General features: G+C 36.7%; 1 non-coding gene across 1 annotated transcript; it reads right to left on the bottom strand.

The window, feature by feature from the left end:
• Positions 1 to 603: 603 nt before the first annotated feature.
• trnae-uuc lies at positions 604 to 675 on the bottom strand. Its single transcript has one exon. It is a non-coding gene; the product is annotated as a tRNA-Glu (tRNA).
• Between the last annotated feature and the right edge of the window lie 18,044 nt (positions 676 to 18,719).

Raw genomic sequence — 18,719 nt, 5'->3', positions numbered from 1 at the left:
ATTTAATTCAAATACTGTAAACTTATACACACGAACTGCTGCTGTATTTATACTGAATGTCCTATACTCATCCTAGAATTTTACATATAGCTGAATAACCTTTATCTCATGTTGTGCCATTTGGTTTTAAAATATATAGTAGAAAAGGGTAATCTCACTATCTGGTGTTACCCAGAAGAGGATGAGCTCCATTATAAGCCTTGTTTCTCTTGAAGTTTCTTTAGGTTCTCCCAGGGGGGTTTCTGTGTCGTTGTCACCTGGCTCACACTTTAGAATATAAATGTGCATCCAGAATTCTGCACTTTCTTTTAACAGTATGTATTAAAACTACTATGAGAATAACATGGAACTGAAATTTACTAGACTGAAAGGTTATCAAAACAGAAAATTGACAATTTCATTTAGCTGTTTGAAATTGTAGATAAAGGTTCACCCAACAAGTTTTATTTACTAATAGTACAAATAAACTTTCTTTCGGCTTCTCCCGTTAGGGGTCGCCACAGCAGATCCTCCGCATGTTTGATTTGGCACGTTTTTACGCTGGATGCCCTTCCTCCCCATTTATCCAGGCTTGGGACCGGCACTAAGAGTGGCTGGGGTTGGTTCCCTGACCAGGGATCGAACCCGGGCCGCAGCGGTGAAAGCGCCGCATCCTAACCACTAGACCACCAGGGATGCTACTAACAGTACAAATACTCTACATAAATATTAGTCCAGTAAAAATATTTTAATTTCTAATGATTAAAAATACAAAGGTAGTCCATCTAAAATAAACTTAAAAAATAAAGTGCTGTAGATGGATACATTGATAGATATTGCCATTGCATAGTGCAGGTACACAGCAATGAAATGCAGTTTAACATCTACCAGAAGTGCAAATAGTAGCAATTGTGCAAACTGACAAGTGCAAATAAATATGTAAATATATTTACAACAAATATAGGTTCTGTCAGTGAAAAATGTGCAGAAGCTGCCGAGTATAAATATAAAGGCTCTGGGCGGTGTAAAAATGTGCAGAAGCTGATGAGTAAGTATACTGAAAATATATGCACACGTAAATTAAATTATTTTAGCACAAGATGTGTGTAAGCCAACCAACGAGGAATAACATTATGACCAGTGATTTTGTCCTCAAAATGTATATGTTAGTATCAGGAAAATACAGGCAAGCGTAAGGATTTGAGCAGTGGTGGGCGGTCAGGGCCAGCAAAGCCTTCTCTGCTGGCCTAAACACTATTAGAAGCACTGACCTACATTTACAACCTAAATACTAATATTTGTTCCATGAAATTGAATTAATTATTCCCAACAGTCTATTCTCTTTATTTCTTAGCGTTTCTCTTGGCTGCACTGCTTCAATCAGGTGTTTGTGGATGTTAGATTTTTTGTCCAATCAGATTTCAGTCTGTATGTGCTGCCATGTCAATATAATCTGCCCAGGGCCTTTAAAGTCAGTACTACTGGCCTTTTTACCCTAGTCTCTATTAGCAATGGGTCTGTTTCTTTAACCAATCAGATTTCTTAGTCAGAGGGAAACTGTTACAGCCAAGTTCGACTGGCAAAACATGTCTGTAGCGATCTGCACACATTAATACATCTGAGTTAGACTTTTTCATGCCTACGGAGGAAGAGAAATTGATTTGGTTTCGGATATTCATGAGAAGAGTTCGGCCAACCCCCATAGCTAGCTAGCTTGTTCTCAGCCCGGGAAAGGGTTTGTTCACCACTTCCAGACCAGTAAATACGAGCCGTACCGCTGGCTTACAGCCTCTGAGGAGCGGTGCAAATTATGAATATGCATCTCTGAAAAAAATGTAATGTTTTTGTCATGTTATTGGACAAATTTGATTTTGCAGTGGTAGTGTAGAGGTTTGGAGTCTGGGTTTCTTGCTTTAGTAAAAATGGTATTCACCCTCTATATGCAAAATGCCTCTCTCTGTGTAATGCCACACATTGTTTTATTGCGTTTTTGTATAGTATTGATGGTTTCTATAATTGCGACGTGATAGTGGTGGTATTAAGAGATAGATTAAGTCTCCCACTGAAAGCCCAGGTACCAAATGCACGGCCCGCCAATGGATTTGAGTGAGTTTGACGAAGGCCAAATTGTGACAGCTAGACAACTGGGTCAAAGCATCTGCAAAACTGTAGCTCTTGTGGGATGTTACAGGTCTGCAGTGGTCAGTTTATCATTTCACAACAGGTTCACATTTAACCCAATTCATACATTTTATTTAGTAGCGAAGAGCGGCATGTATTTCTGAAATGTGGAGTAGTGTCATCTAGTGAAGTCAAAGCTTACCAAACTAAAAATACTCCACTAGAGTAATAACAGAAGTCATTTTCTCCCAGCAGCTATCACACTGTATAACACTGCACTGAGCCAGTACTAGGATTAGCTCATTGAGCAATATTTAAACTTGAACAACATCCACCATTGACAACCACATGCACTGCGATCCACGCTTCTACTGCTACACTGCTTACAATGTTCACTTTGATAATGTTTGCACGGCGCTGTCATTTTCATTCACCTCAAGTCTGCTGGTGTATCTGCAATGTTTACACAAAAACACTATAATGCATAATCACATCACATCCTCGCCACATATGTATACACCCTCTCTCTTTACTTTATATACAGGTAGACCCCAACTTAAGACATAGGGACTGAAAAAGTCGAGAAGAGTGACTTCTCTATGATGCATTCCAACACAGATATAAAGAGGCACTGTAAAAACATTTTAAAAAATTGTTTACACAGTACAAATAAAGTACATAATAAAAATAATAATAATAATTATATTATTTTTATATTATATATATATATATATATATATATATATATATATATATATATATATATATATATATTTTTTTTTTTTATTTTTTATTTTATTATTCTTTCTTTTCTCTGCTTGCTTTAAGATGAATAAAGAAATTATCTATCTATCTATCTATCTATCTATCTATCTATCTATCTATCTATCTATCTATCTATCTATCTATCTATCAAAAATAGAGTAAATAAGAAAGAGTAAAAATACTTTTCTTGGCTGTTTGGTAGTTTTTGAGGTGATTGTTCCATAAAGCCAGTTTGATCAAATGCAAATGAAGTTTTTTTTTTTTTAAGTAAATATGTAAAAACATAACAAAATAAAAGTCTTATAAATGTATCCCAAATTATTAAGCCGGCAGCAAAGAGGTCAAGGAATATGATGCTATAATAAACTGTGATTATACTTTTATATACTAGTGAGAAATCTTTTGCAGTCAGGTCAGTTAAGTTCTGACATGCAGTTAGTTTCTCTTGGCTGATTCAGGGGAAGTTTGGCTATAGTTTTCAGCATGTATTCTCATGAATATTTTGACACCATTCCCACTGATATCAATCTTTTCCTTTTTCGATCAACCTAATTCAATTACTGGGTCCATAATGTCTTTGGAACTTTTGTTGTTTCCTCATGCTGCTTGGAAAGCAAAGCAGAAGAACGGGTGTGCCTGAGCACTTTTATAGCTCACACATACCACTAATTGCCATTACCCTTAATGTGACTCACCTGTGTAGCCACATATGTAATTGTAAGTAAGCTACTTCAAAGTTCAAGTCCTGTTTTCTATATAGTTTTCACAGGCTAGTTTAAGTATAATTTTCTCACACCCATTCCAAGGTATTTCCACATGATTGGAGAGTATGTAAAAAGAAGAAAACCAAAACAAAAGACAGAAATCGCTAGTTCATAGACTAACATTTTTTCCGAGGAGGTTTCCAAGGGAGTCTTTTTATCAATTAGAAATAATGCTCTTAATAACAGTGGAGATTCCCTTTCATGACTCAGTGGTGTATATACCGGATTTGTTAAATTCAACAATGTATTCTCTAAACAATACAATGTTCTGTTCAGATTTAATCCAATTATAAAGTTGGTGTTCAGTTTAAACCGCATTTTAAGTGTGTACTTCATGGTGGCCAAACCATTAATGTGCAGAGAAATGTATCTCAGAGGTTTGGCCAAGAGGAAGGAACTGAAGGAAGTTCAGACATAATTATCTATATAATGTATCATACAATAGAGTGTCATGCAAGTTTTACATCAGTATATATGATTTAAAGCTTCAAATAAATGATGAAAAATGATTTGCTGATTTTTTTTGTAATTGATTTAATGTAATGTCAACTGTCATATTCCCCATGGAACTCTATTGGTAATTGGTTGCTCCAATTGTTGGTTCCGTCTAGTGGATACCATTAAGGAAACACCTTTGGTAACTTGTAGACCACATGTTGGTATCTACCAATAGGAACCATTGGGGCATCATTAAGCACCCAGGTTCCAATAGGGTGTCTTTGGTTTTATAATAATTTAATGATGTACACAAACACACCTTGTAATAAAGTCATTTGGTAGTGGTTTTGATGTTTAATAATGGATAGCTTAAATGGGTATGTAGTGAAAACTATTCAAATTTCTCATGTTTTTTATGCATTTCTTCCAGGAGGGTGTATTTCTTGAATAGACTACAGTGTTTAGATGAATAAGATTAAGCTAAAATATACCCATCTGAGGAATGTTAATCAAGATAACAATCTATCTAGCCAATTTCAGCTACTTAAATGGAGGAAGTATCTATTATGACCAACTTGTTTTTGGGAAATATAGAAACCAGACTTAAAATGAATTACACATAGATTGTCCTCAAGTATACCATTACATACATGTTAATTGGTACATGTAAATGTTAACAGTTAATGCTGACAGAAAGTATCCAAATACAAAGCTAGTAAAATTCTTTTACAATTTAAGATATCTACATTCTTATCTAGAACACATTACAACTGAGCAGTTGAGGGCCATACTCAAGGGTCCAGCAGTGGTCATTCAAACTTGTGAATTTCTGAGGAGAATCCAACATCTTAACCACTGAAATACTTTTTTTTTTTTTTATCAGTTATTTGGAAAATGTTTTGAAATTAAATGATAAAAATGATAATACTGATCAGAGGTGGAAAGTAATGAAGTACAAATACTTCATTACTGTACTTCGGTAGCTTTTTCTGGTATCAGTACTTTAATTCTGTATTTATTTAACTTTTTTAACTTTTTACTTTCATTAATTCATTTTTTTACAGACAAATCTTTCTTCTTTCTTACATTTTCAAACCAGGCTTATTTTAATCTATTTGTTGACAGGATCAATATTTTGTCTTCTCATTGTGTGCCGTTTTCACCCCTTCAACCTATTTCTTGTCATTGTGTACATTTTTCAACCTACAACATCAAACAAGGCAGAAGGCAACAAAAAGCTTGGGGCTAACATGGATGAGACAGAGGGAGTCAGCGATGTAAACATGACTGAAAACAGAGACATTCCTGATCGCCTGATCATCATCATTTCTCTGCTTGTGTTCTATATGATGGTTTTTTAGCCTGGAGACATTCATTAGATAACAAAATGTTTAATTCTTTTATATCAATGTATTAATATGGTGTGAGGTCTAGTTACCAGTGTGTCACTACAACAGGTAATAGTAAAGGCTATTTTTTACTTAAGTTTATATCAGAGCCCAAACTACTTTAACTTGAGTGAAAAAGTGTAGTCAGAACTTCAACTTTTACAAAGTCTTTTAAAACATGAGTATCTGTACTTCTACTTGAGTGAAGGATGTGTGTACCTTTGTCACTTCTGATACTGATTTAGAATGACAAGAAAAGGTGTCATCAGTATGAATGATGTATGTACAAATATTAGTATATTTGTATATTATTATTATACATACACACACACACATATATATATATATATATATATATATATATATATATATATATATACACACACACATATACACACAAAAGTATATGGATGGATGGATGGATGGATGGATGGATGGATAGATAGATAGATAGATAGATAGATAGATAGATAGATAGATAGATAGATAGATAGATAGATAGATAGATAGATAGATAGATAGATAAGCAACTGTAGATACAGTAGATAGATAAATGCATCAGGGTCAGAGGGTACACTTGAGATTACATAACAACTCAACTCTAACGCCTGAGGCAATTGTGTAAAGATCTTCGCATACGAGTGGAAGATTTGTGTGAATTTGTGTTTTATTTTTTTCATGAAACATTCCTTTAAAGAGTTATTTCCTATCCAAATGACATGTTTTGTTAGTAAGAGTGTGACATGACAACAGCAATGTGTTTTAAAGGTCAGGAACCAAATCCAAAAAGCAATCTAGCCTTAATGTTTCCCGATAAATATTCAGACGCCAGCTAATTATCAGCTGATTTCTTTTATTATTTATTTCAATCTTGTGTGTGTGTGTGTGTGTGTGTGTGTGTGTGTGTGTGTGTGTGTGTGTGTGTGTGGCTGCTGCCTCTACTGGAGAGCTCTAATAAAACCGTGATGTGAGAGAGGTAACGTATGGGACCCATTAGATTGTTTATTAAAAGTTGTTCCCTTCTGCTCCCCTAAACACTGAACCACAGACATTTTGAAAAAGATCTGCTTGGCCACAGGACCGGCAATCACAGCCTGTGAAAGGGAAGTCCACTCAGTCCAAAAAACATATGATCGCATGAAACATTCTTCTTTAACCAAATATTGCACAAAGTCTGCAGAAGCTCTCATGAGTGGGAGAAAGTTTGATGGGTTTAATTTGAATTAAGTTTTAATTAAAGCTGCAATTGCTAAGCAACCCCCATTTTATAAACTGAACAATTTGCATGTGCAACTTCCTACAAACCTCCAATCATGGGAAAATCATGTCGAATTTACAATTCCTATACATACATATTAAATAATAAAATATATAGTGTGTTGTGTTTGTTGGTTTGTTTGTTTCTTGTATGCAGACTGTTTGTTCTAGTGAGTATATTTTTATGTATTTTTTTATCACAAAAGTAGATTTGAGTAACTGCATAAAAAGACAGTTCTAATAAATAGCCAAAATACAATTCAGATAAAAATGTAATGCTCCACTTACCCCAGTGTAGTTCATCAACCCAAGACATATTTCTTGTCCATATGCTAGAGCAATAGAGACTAATGGTGCTAGTGAGAATAGTGAGGAGAGCTTGTAGGGATCACATTAGTGTCTTATAAACCACATGTCTGATACACCACATATTCGCCTATACAAGGATTCTTTGAATCAGTGACACAATTCATACACAAACACTTTTATAAAATTCACTCAAACAATGTGAGGAAGATAAAACTCCAGCTTTAAGAAAGCACTACTGCTTTTTTGTCTATTTTTAAAAGGCAGAATAAGTATGTCATAAAGAATCATAAGCCACATGAGCAAATTTCCATACTAAACGACTCAACAACTGGTTTTATGATGACTCAAGCAAACAGCGCACTGAACAATATCGTGTTGAGCTAGTTTACTCAACATTTACAGATATTTCAATGTTTTCAGATAGCCATTTCAATGTTTACACTTATCTCTCTTAGTATTTACAGATTTATCTTTGTTTACTGATATCCATCTCAATGTTTACAGATATTTCTATGTTTACAGATATTTATCTAAGTGTTTACAGATTTTTCAATGTTTAAATATATCTATCTTAGGGTTTACAGATATTTTAATGTTTACAAGTATCCAGCTCACTGTACACAGATATTTTACAGATATCTACGGGTATCTAAATTTTTACAGATGTTTCAATGTTTACATGTATCTAATTCTCAATGTTTACAGATATCTATCTCAATGTTTACAGACATTTCAATGTTTACAAATATTTCAATGTTTACATGTATCTATCTCAATGTTTACAAATGTTTCAATGTTTACATGTATCTATCTCAATGTTTACAGATATCTATCTCAATGTTTACAGATATCTATCTCAATGTTGACAGATATCTATCTTAATGTTTACAGATATCGTCTCTAGGTTACGACCGTAACCCTAGTTCCCTGAGGGAACGAGACGCTGCTCGAGTTTCTGAAGGGGAACTATCTCATTGTTGAAGAAATCTCAATGTTTAGATATTTTAATGTTTACAAAATTTAATCTCATTAATTACAAATATCTAAGTCAATGTTTAATCATATCTTAATGATGACAGACAGGCAGACAGACAGACAGACAGACAGACAGACAGACAGACAGACAGACAGACAGACAGACAGACAGACAGATAGATAGATAGATAGATAGATAGATAGATAGATAGATAGATAGATAGATAGATAGATAGATATCCAATCTCATCTGTTCATTTCCTTTAAATAACACAGTATAGTTGAAGCTTTACACTTTTCAGTAAAACAAACGTACAAACAAGTTATTTATTTTTCCTCTCATATATTTTGGTTTAACCAATGGCCACCAGACCTCCCAATCAAGCTGATGTGCTTGAGATTATTCTTATCAAAACACACACAGGCACATGTGCTCACCAGATGAGAAGTGCAAGCGAAAATTGGATTAGCCTGTAAAATCACAGATATGCATCTGAGGACAGATCCCCAATTTGGATAAGAGACAGAAGGCTACATTCACTGTGTGTGTGTGTGTGTGTGTGTGTGTGTGTGTGTGTGTGTGTGTGTGTGTGTGTGTGTGTGTGTGTGTGTGTGTGTGTGTGTGTGGTCTGAGAAACTGAGAGTGTTACAGGTCTCAAGGCCTTTCACAGTCTGGTCATACAGGGTAAAGTCCAGAGGTATGAGTTAAGCTTTAGTTTGAATTGTTTGCTTGTCCTGCTCACTGAGCCACATTAATTGGTCATTATTAAAGCCCAAATGATCCCCACAGTGCTTTTCTATGTTTATATTACACAACTTTAGAGCTATGAAAAGCACTGTTGAAGCTGGGAGGTAACAGCAACCATTTACACAAGTTCAATGTAAGTCAGAGTGTCCAAAATATTTTTAACCAGAAATAATCTGTGGAAAAAAAATAGGTATGACTTTTTTCATTGGTATGGAGACACTCCCCTGAATGTGCTTTTCAATCATCTCCTGCCAACTAAAAGCTACTGAATGTGCCAAGTGTAAAACTCATAACAATAAAATAGATACAAATATTTTTTTTTTCACTTTTTCTCAGGTATAGTCTTCATTTGTATTTTGGTTATATAATGTTCAAGCACAACATGCTCAGCCCAAAACTCCACTACAAGCATTAATAAAGGTCAGAGCATTCAGTTTCTATTAAAATGTGGTCTATGTAGTACAAATGGAACATTCTCTATGATTTGTGTAGCTAGCTTTTCCTTATTATTACAACCAGCGTCTTGTGAAATAAATAGACATAAGTCCAGAAATCTTATTCTGTCTGAATAATACTTTAAACAAAATGAGAAAAAAAGTCATGTTTTTAGCGAAAGCAGAATACTAAAAAAGCTAGCCAATGTTTTTTATGGGGTAATCAGCTAAGCAAACAAATATGTGTTTATGTCAGTAAACATGGCAACGCAAACCAGCTTGGCAAAATTCTGACAGAAGATCGATTACTCTATGGACGTTTCTAGCTTTGCAGCTGTTTGATTGTTTGCTTTCTCCCCTGCTCCAGGAGGCCTTATAATCCCCTTTAAAGAATAGACTGCATTGAAATTTGACAGAGCTTACCGTGGGACACAACGTGTTTGCTAACCAAAGTGGAAAAGTTGCATCTTACAGCAATTTGATCATAAAAAAAGAAAGAAGAGTTGGGATTCCCTTCACGTAACAGATGATACCAATTTACAGCGTGTCTTGGTTCGAATCCAGCTGCAAACTTCGAGACGTTTTAGGGCTAGTCCAGACTCAACAGGACAACTTGTGGTCCTGTTCTCTTCCAGCTCCGAGGCCTTGACCCCGGAGCTCATAGCTTTAGCGCTGGGTGATTGAAAGGCACCACACTTGAGAGCATCAGTGAGAATGTTGAAGTAATACGTTGACCCGGTGCGCTGTGCTCCTTTGAGCTGCAGCCAAGCCATCTGAATCCACTCGGCTCAAATAAGGGGACTTAGCGTTCAAAGGAGCTCCGCCAAGGGACGAGTCCTTCCGAGCTCTCGCAATGAAGTACGAAGGACAGCATCGGCTGCCTCGAAGAAACACGGCCAAGACGTGATAAATCAGCTCTGCAGGCCAGCACGAGTTTACCCATAATTACTTCAGCATGTTCGGGTTTATTTATTTTGTTGACACTTCTGAGTCCCATCGAAAGCGCAATCTCTATCTTTTGGCATGCATGTCTACAAAGTGGCTCCATATATTTAAAAAAAGACACTACCGTAATAAATAGGAATTAGAGATAACCGCACAATGCTTCATATCATTTAACCATCATCTACAGGAACAGACACTTTATTTCTCAGCAGTACTGCACTTCAACTCGCCGACTTTTCCCAGTAAGAACACACTCCTGGATCTACGAGCACTGAAAGCATACGTCATGAGTCATGGCCGAGGCCTGTGGTGTACAAGCACTTTGGTGGAGTGTCTCTTATTGTGCATTGTCTTTTTTTTTTTGTTCGGTGTTTCATTGCACATCATGCTTGCATTTCTTTATTTTTTTTATTTCGTTCTATCCAAGATTCTTTGTTTTCAGCTTGATTCAATCCGACCTCATTGTCTGCCCTTTGCCAAATTAAGCTTGAGGACAAACATTCGTGTCCCTTCATGGTTTTTGAAAGGAACAAAAAGGTGATATGATACTCTGTTTTTCTTTTATTCTTTTCATTTAATTTAGAAAAACAATTGGAAAGCAAGGCAATGTTAACAAAAAATGTGGCATGAAGAGCCAAACGTTTTGCCATGACCCTCAGTGTTTCAGACACAAAATATTACAAGTGAGAGGATTCAAAATTGGCTTAAAAATATGAACGAAAAAAAGTGGGAGTTACTGGATTGGGTCAAAGCTGTGAGTGCAGAGTTTTGCATGTTCTCTGGCTATGCTAAACGGTCCCTAGATGTAAATAAGTACATTTGCACTTCACTATTTAAAGCCCTTAACCAGAGCAAATTACATAAGTGTATGGAAAAAAGATGAGATGAGATGAGATGAGATGAGAAGAGATGAGATGAGATGAGATTCCAATTTGATCAACATCCCTAATTATTTTTACATTTTTTATTTACAGCCTAGTGATCAAGATCCACCGCAACCCTGACCAATGTAAAATAATACATAAACATGAATCATTGCAAAAAATAAAAATAAACATTTTCAAGCATATGTTTCACGAATAGAATTGCACGTGATAATGAAAAAATATTGAGTAATCACACTGAGCCTCGATTTGCTAAAGGTTGGTGTTTGAGAAAAATGTGCAAATTTAATAACACCTGCAAAAACCCCCCAAAAAATTATTTACCAACAAAGTCTATAGAGTATCGCGTGTTTCAAAAGATCTTGTCTGTTTCGCGTGTTTCTCATCAAATGAATACGTAATTAGGCGTCTTTCTATCTGAAGGTGCAAAATACAGGATGGAGTCAATGCTAATAGAGTCATTTAGCACCTGCAGTGTGATTTACTGTTGCCTGAAAGTCACCCCTCGTGAGCGAATGAATACATCCGGAGTGCATGCATTGAATTTGCGCAAGTTCTTTTCAGCCACTTGGAGACAAAATGATCCCATTTGCTAAGGTTTAATTATGAAAGTGTGTATCAAAATGATACCATTGTAAATGAATAAGACAAAAAGAAACTTAATGAATAATTTGACGAATTAGTTTAATTTTCGATATTTGCAGCACGTCTGCATATCTGATGCCACCGTTATTTAAACAGGGCCTGGGAGAAGGTTTTTATTCACCTTTACCTTATTACCATAATGCACACTCGTGTCTACGATCATTAATTAATTTAGTTATATTACGCCAGTGTCTATAGTTCAGTTCAGTTTAATTTTGTATACTTTAAATAATGGACATTGTCGTAAAGCAGTTTTACAGAATTAAATAGATTGCGTATATAAATTCTGGTGTCATAAATCAGTCCCTATAAGTTTGTCCCTAATAATCGGACCAGTGGTGACAGCGGCAAGGAAAAACTCCCCGAGATGGTATCACGAAGAAACCTTAAGAGGAACCAGACTCGCAAGTAAACCCATCCTCATCCGGGTGGCACAGAATGTCCATTCATTACAGTTCCATCTTTGTTGAGGTTATCATCTGTTTTTTGAGGGACACTGCTCATAGAAAACTGTTATGGTAATACAGGTAATCCCAGAGTTACGATTTTATGATCTTTGATGGCTATAGCAATACAACAAAATTGTATAAAAAATACTTAAAGTTTTATGCAAATTCAGGCAGATGTGCAGTGCAATATGTCAGGATGCTGCCAGGATGTACGCATCTCCCGCCTCGTGAGATGCCTTAATCTCGCCAGCGGTCAACAGAGTTCAGTTGGTTTTATGTTAGAGAATGTATTTTTTCCTGTTTTTGGTTTTTCAAAGCTCAGATTCGGACACTGAAACAGAGCGCACTGATTAGTCTCACCATCTACAGGTGTGCTCCTTACCGCTCGTTTCGTCTGGCTCTGCCCTCCACTTGCAAGCTTGTCCATGTGCCCACTTCCCTGTACAGATATACTGTAAAGTTTATACATTACGGTACTGTAAATTGTTCTGTTTTTGCTAAATTATGTACTGCAATTTGTTAAATAATTAACAAATTACAGTATACTACCCCATACTGATCACCATTTGTTAAGACTCCTAGGTAGGCTAGAACGTGTATCAACTTACGATATTTTTCAAGTTATGATGGGGTCATCGGAACACATCTCCATCGTAACTTGGGAAATACCTCTATATATGTAAGTTCACTTAGTTGGAATCTTTTTAAATCCAAACTTGAATGAAAACATCTCATTTATACACACAGCAGGCCAATCATATTAGAATATAGTGACACCTTAGGACTGAAGAGGTGGACCGAATACGACTTAGCCCAAGACCTGTACACCTCATTGTGCAAAGTAAAATGGGCAGACCCCGGCGTGGAGGAAGTGACGTAGATTGCTGATCGGCCAGCCAATCTAGCTCAAGTTTGGCTATGGCACGGGACACTACCTCTAATAGCTCCTCGAAAAGGACTGGCATAAGGGTTGTCTCTGAGGGCTCGCAGACCTCCATCCCCCCCCTCCTCACAGGAAGGGAGGCAGAGCTGAGTGCTCTCTTCGCAAAGGGAAGAAACCGCCAAAAGGCGTGCTTCCAAACCTTGCGATAGAGCGCTGGGCTCGGCAGGTGAGAAGAGAGAAAGGGACAAGCCTGTCTCAAGACTTCAAACGCTTTGCCTCAGCGAAAGCAGGGCCCGGTTGTGCATACCCCAATGCTTCATCTTCTTAGTCGCTTTCATTTTTTATTTTTTTTATTTACCACTTACTATTAACACACAGAGCGCTTCCTGCACAAACAGAAGTTAGCTTCAGTTTCACACCATGTGACTGTATAGACACGTGATTCAAAATACGGAAATGTTCCCATAGTGTTGTTGATGCAGCTCGAGTTCCTGAAGGGGAACGCTGACTGCACCCCAAGCCTCTTCACCTCATCTACATCAGTACCTGATTTATTAATGTCCTTGTGGCTAAATGAAAACAAATCTATAAGCATGGCCACAATAACCACTTGCTCACTCATTAGGGACAAACTTACAATCATAAGAAACAAACTTATACATTCTTTCATAACTGATTTATTTCTGTAAAGCTGCTTTGAGACAATGTCCATTGTTAAAAATGCTATACAAATGAAAAGAAATTGAATCGAATGAAAAGCTGTTGCAAGACCACAATCATAACCCCACGGTTTTGGTGAGAGTTTATGTAACCTGAAACTAAAAAAAACTCTTTTAAAAAAGAGATGATGTGCAGGAGAATGGATCATTGAATTAAGAAAGTACTAGAAATGGTTCTTATAAATCAGCATAAAATTTTCCCTTTGATACTTACTCCCTTTGATTTTTTTTTCATATATTTGACTCAAGTCCAAATATAAAAGAAGTACTTTAACTGTTTCTGGAGTTATGTTCATGTATGTTTATTTAAGTACAGCAAGAATCTGAAGTATCAGACTTCATCCACCACTACTAAGAAACTAGAAAGTGCAAAGTCAAAGTTGTGAAAACCCAAAGTAACCGTTTTACCTGATTTATTTGAAAACGTTCAGTTCTACTAATATAGCAAAATTCATTAACGCCTTCTGACCAATTGGATTTGAGAGCACTGAAGTATAAATGTTTAAAAGTTTTTGAGCGATTTTACATGATTTACAGAAACATCTAGACCGACACCATTTGGTGTTTAAGCTGTAAGGTCTCACATTTTCAGAATCCAATCTGAAGCCCTTCACACATCAACACCCTTCTCTCCCACACATCTGACACGTATTAGTGCACAGGGCTAAGTCAAACGTTTGTTTTTCGCCCAGCGTTTTTGACTGCGTCCTCGCCCCTCGTTAAGGGCGGTCATGTTAAACCTCGTCACTCGTTCCATATGTGCTTTCTCAGACCACAGCTCATCACGCCACATATGACTCCTGGCAGCCGAATCGATGGGATCTGAAGGGGAGAGAGAAATAGAGAGAGAGAGAAAGAGGGGAGAGATGGAGAGAGGCATCTCTCGGCCTCCGCGGAGATCGTCAGATGTGGTCTGGCGCCTAGTTCACACGGCTCAACCCGAGCCACACGCTGTACTCGCAGCTCTGCGTACGAGAAGAGACGAGGAGCCCAAAGTTCACCTTTTGTGTTTGCTTACAAATAAAGCGTGCCAAACGAAACAGAGCAAAGCTGAGCGTGTGATCACTGTCATATTGCTGATCTAGTCATACGTAAAAAGTGAGCGATTAGGTGTGACAAATTTCAACGAATTCTCAAACGGATATTTGACTTCTCTGATGTGAGAGGCTGCAGTTTCCTGCCTTTGGTGTTGCATCGGAAAATTAGTGAGAGTTTATTTTAATGATGGTGTCGAGTGTTTTGTCCTCTGGTGTAAAAAAAATTAAGAGGGCAAGAATACAGTACAAGCACTCACTTTCTTTTTTTTTTCACTAGTACTCTATTAGAGTTTTTTTCTTTCACATTCCTTTATCAGTTTGTTTAAATGTGGAGTTCAAAAGTTTTTTTCTTTTTATTGTTCTCTCTCAATTTAAAGCCAAACATTTAGATGTTTCCAGATTGTATGCTAGGAATGTTTCTTGTGTAGTTACTTAAAATATTCCTTCATTCCTATGCACCTATTTGGGTCATTTGACTTTGTTACGTGCTTTTTGCTAATTTCTTGCTTTTTGTTCTTCTTGTCTCTAGCTGTTTCTGTCTGTCTTTTTGTGTGTGTGTGTGTGTGTGTGTGTGTGTGTGTGTCTGTGTGTGTGGCAGGTGTGACACCCCCGCTCTGGCCGTGCGGGTGCGAGTGCAAGCGGCTGTGTAGATAAACTAAAGCTCCCTTCCTGTGTGAGGTTAAAGCTGCGCCGTGTCACGGTTCTCTGCAGTGCTGTTCTAACCACAGCCCCCAGTCGCTGACGCAGAGTCGGCTCGTCCTGACCAAACCCCGCTCTCACGCTCTGCGGCGGAAACCGTGTCGCTGATCTCAGCTCAGCGTTAAGATGCCAGCTCTTGGCAGCCCCTCCTGAGGCCGTCAGAGCCGAGTGTGTGGTTAGACACCCAGGTGCTCCTCGGTGCAAGCTGCTTTGAGAACTTCCGCGTGGTTCTGGTCTCAGGAGTAATCTGATTACATGCCATTATGGGGAGTTAGGTGTTGCCGTTGAGAAGGTGGTTTCAGAGAAAGATTGCTACTACTGATGTCGTCTTGTACCCCCTGAACTGAAGACACCTCACAGCCATTTTACACAACTATGACCAGTGTAGAATGACATTTTCTGAACTGTTTTTGGTTATGAGGAGTTTATGTATATACAGTATATGTTTGCATTTGTCTTGGGTTCTTCATTTTACTATTAGGTGCAGCAACCTTAAAGATCATTTTTACTCACCATTAATTCCTGCTGAAATTCATTTCAATTCCAATCCATTCATATTGACACATTAAATACACAATCGTCTGTCAAAATCCAGTGACTTGTGTGTCCACAATTTCGAATATATCACAATCAGTATCAGCTTTATTGGCCGAGTATGCCTGAGCATACAAGGAATTTGTTAATGAATGAGAAAACCAACAATGTATTTCTAACATACCAGCACCTCACAGCAGTACTGGACTGAAACAAGACTAATACAAACAGTATTACAACAAACACACATTAATGACCAAGACAGTACACAAAGACAGAACACATTGGGCCATGACAGAAAGTTATATTATAATTCAGTTATTGTAGGGTTAGTTAGGAAAAAAAGAAAAAAAAAATTTCCAAATGGCTATATAGAAGAATATTGCACATATGATATTACACAAAGTTGAATAAAGATGAGATAGAGGTGATAGAGGTAGTGTGGAAGTAATATGTTACAAAGGATATGGTATTAAAATAAACTTATGTATGTCCACATTTTTTCTGCTTCACTTCTCACAAATATACATGACACACTTAAGTGTTTACATTAGCATAAGCTTCACTAGCATGTTTTGGTTAATAGTTAGTTTTCCATTCATATTTATAGCACTTTTAATAGTTTGTTTGCCATCCATATTTATAGCACTTTTTTTAATTTTAAGAGAAACTAGCTGGGTTTATAAAAGCTACAGCACAAAAATGAGATAAGCACTTGTTTACATTTCATGTAGATCTTAATTACGCTAGCATGTATGCAAAGAAGCAGCTTAAACCAGCTAAATGTCTTGCTACCTATTTGACATGATTTGGAATTATTTTGGCTGATGTTAGAAAATGAAAAAAACACACCCAAATGATACAGTTATCTGATTTATTTAGCAAGGCAATATATTAAAGAGCAGAAGGCACAATTTTGTAAAAAAAAAAAAGTGTGTGTATGATTGCACAAATGGTCAAAAAGGTTGAATTCATGCAGCAGCAAAAACAAATGTTATTCCAAAGGAGATCAATGATCCTGTTCCCATTTTCTTCCTCCACCTGCTTGATCCATCCTGATACTTCTAATGCAGTTAAGGATGGTTTTACATGATCAGTCATAAAAATGCACTATGTAGACAAAAGTATTTGGACACTTACGACTTTTCCAGGCACATGTGTTTCTTCCCCAAACTGTTACCACAAAGTTGAATGCACACAATTATATAAGATGTCTTTGGATGCAATAGCATTACATTTTTACTTCACTTTAACTAAGAAACCCAAACCTGCTCTAGTATGACAGTGTCCCTGTGCATGAAGCCAGCTCCATGAAGAAATGCTTTACATTGTTTGGAGTGGAAGATCTTAAGTGATCTACTATAGAGCTCTGACCCTGTTGAAAACCTTTGGGATGAATTAGAATGCTGACAGCAACCCAGGCCTCCTCACCTCACCTACATCAACACCTGACTGAGAAAAGCTTATCATCTGGTGTCGACAAACTTGTGACCATATTGTGTGAATGGGGTTACTGTGGAGGGTCAAACTATTGGGTAAGATTAATATAAACAGTTGCCACGAAAAGTTTTTAATCAAGGGAATAACTGATAATAACCTCAGCATTTCTGGAATTATAATGAATGGACATTTGGTGTTACCCAGATTAGGATGGGTTCCCTTTTGAGTCTGGTTTCTCTTAAGGTTTCTTCCTTATGCTATCTCAGAGAGTTTTTCATTTCCATCACTTGCTCAATAGGAAAAAACTTATAGGGAAAAAATTGGGAATTGAAAATTTGTTTGTAATTAATCTTTTTTTCTTTAAAACTGCTTTGTGACAATGTCAATTGTTAAAACAACTATATAGAAAAACTGAATTAATTATTATTTTGAATAATTGGATAATTATTGGTATAAGAGTTACATTTAAAAACACCACAAGGGAGTGCTGTAAAATCGAATTCAATAACTCAGCAAATAATTATACAGCGATAAAAATGAACAAATAATGAATTATGATGTTATGGAGTACTCAAAAGAGGTGGTAGCTTAGTTGTTAAGGTGTTGGACTTCTGACTGGAAGGAATCCCAAGACCACCAAGCTGCCCCTGCTGGGCTCCTGAGGAAAGCCTATAACCCTCAATTGCTCAAGTGGGATAAATGCATTTTGTGTTGAATAAAGAGGTCTTTCATTCAAATGTAAATGAACTGGACCTAAAATGACTTTATGAGACTTAATTTTTACAATTACTTGACAAATGACTTCAGTTAATTACTTTGGTAATTAAAGTGTACTGTATCTTAAACCAGCAGAAAACTTGACCTAAATATTTAGAAGAACTGCTGAAACTCCACAGATGAGTGGAAAAAAAAAACACCTGTAAGTCTTGTTACTGTTAAAATGACCCGTTCCATCTAATGGGAAAATCGGGGAAAATTTGTTAGTCAGACGAAGCGTTAATTACTTGCTGCTTTGATGCGATGTTTTCAGGGCCTGATTTACAAAAGTGTTTACATGCAGGTCTAACACATGCAAAACACTATTGCTGTAATATAAACAGCGAGAGATTACATTTGTTTAATGTATTTACATTGTCTTTGTGTAATTAAAATTGCTTGAGGAAAACAAAAGTTCATCTTCAGCAAAGTGTTTGATGTTTATGGCTATAACATTAGTATGAGTTCATTTTATGTCTCATACACTATATTGGAAAAAGTATTGGGACACCTGACTTTTCCAGCCATATGGGGTTGTTCCCCAAAACTG

This window comes from Silurus meridionalis, chromosome 23, assembly GCF_014805685.1.
Source record: "Silurus meridionalis isolate SWU-2019-XX chromosome 23, ASM1480568v1, whole genome shotgun sequence".
NCBI lineage: Eukaryota > Metazoa > Chordata > Actinopteri > Siluriformes > Siluridae > Silurus > Silurus meridionalis.
Note: the sequence above shows the minus strand (reverse complement) of the source record. Positions and strands in the feature narration are given on the sequence as shown.